The 6,000-nt window shown below is 31.5% G+C and overlaps 1 long non-coding RNA gene across 1 annotated transcript; it reads left to right on the top strand.

Annotated features, from left to right (window-relative positions):
* The first annotated feature begins 3,377 nt into the window (after nt 1–3,377).
* LOC128213289 (uncharacterized) lies at nt 3,378–5,480 on the top strand. Its single transcript, XR_008257707.1, has 3 exons — nt 3,378–3,473; nt 3,693–3,824; nt 4,005–5,480. It is a non-coding gene; the product is annotated as an uncharacterized LOC128213289 (long non-coding RNA).
* Nucleotides 5,481–6,000: the final 520 nt, after the last annotated feature.

Consider the following 6,000-nt stretch of genomic DNA (forward strand, 5'->3'; position numbering starts at 1 on the left):
CGTAAAGGTGTTTAAGACTAGTTGTAAATTCAGCAACATACGCAACATACGATGTAAGCTAACACCCGTCTGTTTAAGTGGGAGTGTCAGGTTGGGCATACGCATTTGCCTGATTCACTTTATGTATGGAAACTCATTGATATTTAAAAGGCTTCGAGGAGATTACATGCATATAATTTCACGTTATCGACAACAATTATTAAATTCAAGTTAAAGACAATATTTTTGTACGTGGCTTTAATTAAAAAGTTTTGCAACAGTAAATTAATAAATACTTTAAATGCAATGCGTTCTATGCCAACGTTTAAATTGATGGTAATTTTAAACAAATATTATTTCACGGCGCACACAGCGTTGCAACGCTCTACAAAATTACGTCAAGTTAAAATGTTTGCATATCGTTAAAATACAAGCAAGTCTAAAAGTTTGAAATTTGTATGTTTTTCTGGTGATGTCAATTATCAAAACATTCATAAAAGCTATGATTTTATAAATTACACAAACAAATACAATATTGCATAACTTATAGCTGCACCGTCGCAGAGCCCGATCTCAGGTAAAATTAAACCAACCACCGGATTTCAAACTGATAGACCATAATAACAAAATTTTGAAACCATTAAAACCTGTAAAATTTATAATTATAACAATTAGATATGGAAATTCGTATGAAATGTGATTTTCATCAAACCATTTTGCAAAAATGTCTACAAAAATAGATTTTCGTAATGCTGAATGAACACGTACATTTCATAATACAATGGAAATTAGAGATTTAGAGAAAATCATCTATTTGGATTACTTGAATGCAAGAGTAAATTACATCGATTTTTGCGTTCATATATTTTTTATACCTAATTTTAATCCTGAGATGTTACCCAAGATCGCCACCACAAATTTCCATTTCAGCAAAAATAATATGTTCGATAATTGCTATTTTCATTGTATAACTAAGAGTCTCTATGAATAATAACATGGATTTTACTCCTCTCATAACTCACTTCAAATTGAAACGTAACATTAAGCCCATCAAGGTAAGTTTTCCACTTAAGAAATCAGCAATATTTCCCTGCATACTTTTTTTCTGTATAATTTATTCCTGTTTAGAATGTGTCAGAATTGTAATTTGCAATGTTCTTCGTTTCCAAAAAAGTAAATTTGGTCAAAGTCTTTATGTTTTATGCTTTTGTACCAAGTTGTTGGAAATATACACCTGTTTTTAAACCTTGTAAAGCAGAGGTTTTAAAACAATTGTATAAAAAAAATATTGACTTGATAATTTACAGAAAAGCTTCATGTTATCATGAAATAGGTCAATATAGATTAAAAAATATCTGCATGTAGTTATCAATGGTAAGCATAGAATAGCATTAGGTAGATTTTACGCACATCTTCTAATCATCTTGCAATAGAAACCGTTAGATGGCATTGTCCAGCCAATATTCCGTACAATGATAGAAACTGTAATACATAATGACTGACTGAAATACTCTCAATACTTACCTTTGAATTCCCTCAAGTGTCAATTTCATTGATCAAAACTAAAATATAAGAGGTTTTTTTCTGGATTTAATCCCTTTTGGTATCCTTGTATCTAGAAATTAGGAAATCGACAGTTTTCGTGAATTAATTGTAATGTTTTATGCATATAAATTTGTTTATTACACTAGGTTTAAGTTTAAGAATGTACTGTAAACACGTTTCTTAGTACTTGTAAAACAATCATTCGAATAAAGCATTTGGATTCGAACTCATTTTATAACGGAGTATGATTATGTAATATGTATACAAACACTGACATTGAAAGTAAATACTAACATAAATGTTTGGTTTCCGTAATATGTTAACCCAGCCTTGCAAGGACTACTGCGAGTGTGTACATTTTTAGCAGTTGTTTGTCTTGAGCTGGTAAATGTGACCATGAATCATCGTTAGGTATGTTTAAAAAACGTAAACCCGTTAATCGATTATTATTATTACTATTATTATTTTATCATTATTATTATTATTATTATTATTATTATTATTATTATTATTATTATTATTATTATTAAACACAAATAATTCGGCACAAATATCTTTTGGCACACCTTGTCATTTCGGCACCGACAGTTCGGCACCCTCAGATGGTATACCAAGATTTTGAAAATATTTAAACCTTTTTTATATTTGTTATATTATAAACGATAAACGTGACATTATAAAAATCACTTAAAACTTAACACTGAAACTTGATTGGTTAAGATAAGGAAACAAATATCAAACTATTTTGTAAAGACGAACATAGTTACTATTGTATAATACTTAATGTATATCACAAATGATGAAATTACAAAAGCAATTGGGAAATTACGCAAATAAGGCAGCCTCTATTGACAATGTGTTATACGAGTATGTTAAGGTATCAGTTCCACTAATACTCGGTAGCAAAAAGTTTAAACATAAACCCGGTTTAATGGCACTGGGTAAACGCCAAAGACCTAGAATACAGAAACAAAAAATCACATACAAGAAACATGAAACAACGGCACAAAACTCCACAAACAGCACAGTGCATACTGACTATATATAAAAAACTAGGTGTGTTTATCAAGGATTGGTAGGCATTGGAACGATCAGCATAATGTAAATTTACTGGGGCGGGGGGGGGGGTTAAACCAGTTGGTGTGCACAACCTCACTCTTATCCAAACAATCCTGAATAAAGTAATAACTTTAATTGTTGAACGTAAATTTCCAGGTGTTTCATGCTTTGCGAGTTTTTGCCATAATCTCGTTTACAATATAATTTTTTTTAATTATCTTTTCATATATATATATACAAAACTAGGTGTGTTTATCAAGGGTTGTTAGGTACCGCATTGGAACGGTCAGCCAAATGTAAGTTTACTGAGGGTTCAAACCAGTTTAAGTGCACAAACCTCACTCTTATCCCAACAATCATAAAAAAAAAAAACGTAAAAGGTAAATCTTATCAAAGTATGCATTAACTTGAGGAAACATAATAATAAAACAAATACTAATAAACTTATAGCTAAATCCCAAGTATTTAAATGATTAGAGAACCCAACTCTATCTTCCGACGGAGGAATACAATTCAGAGCACCTAACGTAAAAACTTTTCAAAGATACGGTGCAGTCATTGTTTGAAACTATGAGCATAACATACAAACTGCCTTATTAAATAAAAGGTTTAAAACAAGTCCTGTCAGTGATTATCCAGGCAAAATGTTTGACCAGTTTGTTTTTATGCCCCCGAAGGTGGGCATATTAAAATCGCACCGTCCGTGTGTCTGTCCGTCCGTCCGTCGGTCCGTGTGTCTGGCTCAATAACTCGTGTCCGTGCTGTAACTTTCTCTTGTATGGACATATATTTAAGGGTCTGATGTATTCTGAAGGGAGAGAAACAGCATTTACTTAAATGAATGCAGGTGACATAAAGTTCAGTGCTGTGTGAGATTTGGTCTGTGGAAGGTAAGTTGTAAGAATGTTGCTTTTTTGTTTTGTTTTTAATTTTGGTGCTTTAAATGTTGATTTAGAGCCAAATTAAAGGATTTTGTGTATACAAATATTGACTTTTGGTACTTTATTTAAACACTGAAGTTGGTTATAATACCTTATTATGTAAAAGAAAGCTTATGTAAAAACAATAGGTATTATATCATAATATAAACAACATGTTTATTTATTCAGACCAAATGGAGGCACCACACATCCTTTGTGGATTGATGACCTTGGCAAACTGGTTATATTCTTTGACTGGTTGGAGTACACCAAGTGACCCCTGAAGTCCATTCCAAACTTAAGGAAATATCATCACTTCAGGTATAACAAAAGTATTATAGACAGTATCACTGCATGTGTATGTATATCTATGAACATAAGTCAAAAACAATCTTAGATATTTTGTCCATTTTATTCAGATGTGAGTTTTGATGTTCAAATTAATTTGCATAATTTATTCCAAACACTAAGTAATGTACATATATGAACATTATTTTGCAGAACTTCAGCTGACCACCCAGTGAGTGAATTCATGAGAGAGCATGCCAAGGACAGTGAGATTGAAGTTAAAATTGACAAGCCCACAACAATGGCTTTTCCATTGAGAGTACCCTGAACGCATCCAACTAAAAGGACTTAATGCAAAAAGGCTCTGATCCCTTAAATAAGTGAAAAATCTAATATACTGATATGTGATCTTTATAAACTAAATATAAGATTTGAATATGAGCCTGTTACTGAGCTGATGAAAGCGTGTATCAATTCTTTATTGACAATTATTTATTCAATAGAAACATGTTCATGTGATATGAAGCTACCAGTGATTTTGAGTGAAAAAACTGTGGTTTTAGCAAATGATTGATAGAAGGGTGCTACACCCTGTCTTTTGACGGTAGAGCCCCTTTGCCATAATGAAGACCAATATATGATTATTATTAATACAAACTTAAAACAATCTGGCAGTTGAAGCCTATAAATGCTTGAATTGAAGACATTTATAGTATTGTTTGTCAATATTAGTTACTTCACAGCCTGATAAAATGTACCTTAGCAACCTTTCAGATTTTCTTCAATATCTTTATTTTTAAAACCTTCATGAACCCTATAAACATTTTCAGCTTTAACTTTTACCTATGAATAAGCATCGAAAATATAATTTGTCATGTACTATGTGACCAATTGCATACCTCTTGAAACTACATAATGACGTGTACATGCTAAGTAGTTAGCATGTTAAATAAATTGTTTTCATTTTTGTAAAATGTAAATGTGCCCATTTATTAACTGATCTAATTTTACAATAGTGTAAATTGTGTAGGATTGTTATGTTTATTTAATTAAGAGTATATATACTACCATTTCATGTTTTATGAGCAATGAATGACTATACAAAAAATCACATTTGAGGTAAATTGGTAAAGTTGGTGTGATTATAATCATGTTTGTGGCCTGTTGCCATGGTAACCAGAATAAAAAACAAACCCTTAAATACCATTCAAATAAGATAAATTATAGTAAATTACAGGGGTAATATACTTTAACTTCTAGATATACATTGGTTTGTATTAGGTGCAAGTTACAACCTAATGTCAATTTATTGTGAAAAATTGCCAATAAACCATGGTACTTGGCGAACAGTTTTTATTTATTCGGATTTTTTTTGAATGCCAAATACAAACACCATGTACAGTAAGGTTTGAGTATATCAATTAACAAATCAATTATTATTGAATGCTTCATATGGCATTTATTGTATATTTAAATGCAAATTTAACCCCAAAACGCCTTTTTCAATAATGGTTGCCATGGTAACCAATTAATTTTCATTTATTTTCTCAATAATAATTGAGATTGGTTTTGAAAATATATTGTTGTCGTTATAATGTGGCAATTGTGTATATTGTAGTGATGAATATTTATAGCATCTGTGAATACAAATGTTTTAATAAATTCTTGAACTATACCGAATTTCCAGCTGTTTCTTAACCAAGTGCCCTTCTAGTTTTTGTCATAGTTTCGTTAAAAATAGGAATTTTTTAATTTTCTTTTCAGTATTTTTATCCTAAAGAATAGTACAGTCAGAAATTACTCATATCTCATTTTCGCCCAAAAAGTGGTTTCGGGCCAAAAATCCCGTGACTGGTCACATTTATATAACTTGCCTTGTGTTCGACATACCAAGACGTTACCTCTAAGGCTAAGGTCACACTTAGTGTTTATTAACAATGAAATGCTGCATATAAGTACATAGAGTATAAGTTGTCATGTCCGGGCTGTAACTTTCTCTTGTATGGACATATTTTAAAATAACTTGCCACGTGTGTTTGACATACTAAGACGACGTGCCGCGTGCAAGACCTGTGTCCCTCCCTCTAAGGTCAAGGTCACGCTTAGGTGTTTATTCACAATGGAATGCTGCATATAAGGACATAGAGTATAGGTTGTCGTGTCCGGGCTGTAAATTTCTCTTGTATGGACATAATTTAAAATGACTTGC

The sequence above is a fragment of the Mya arenaria genome, chromosome 13, assembly GCF_026914265.1.
Source record: "Mya arenaria isolate MELC-2E11 chromosome 13, ASM2691426v1".
In the NCBI taxonomy this organism is placed as follows: domain Eukaryota; kingdom Metazoa; phylum Mollusca; class Bivalvia; order Myida; family Myidae; genus Mya; species Mya arenaria.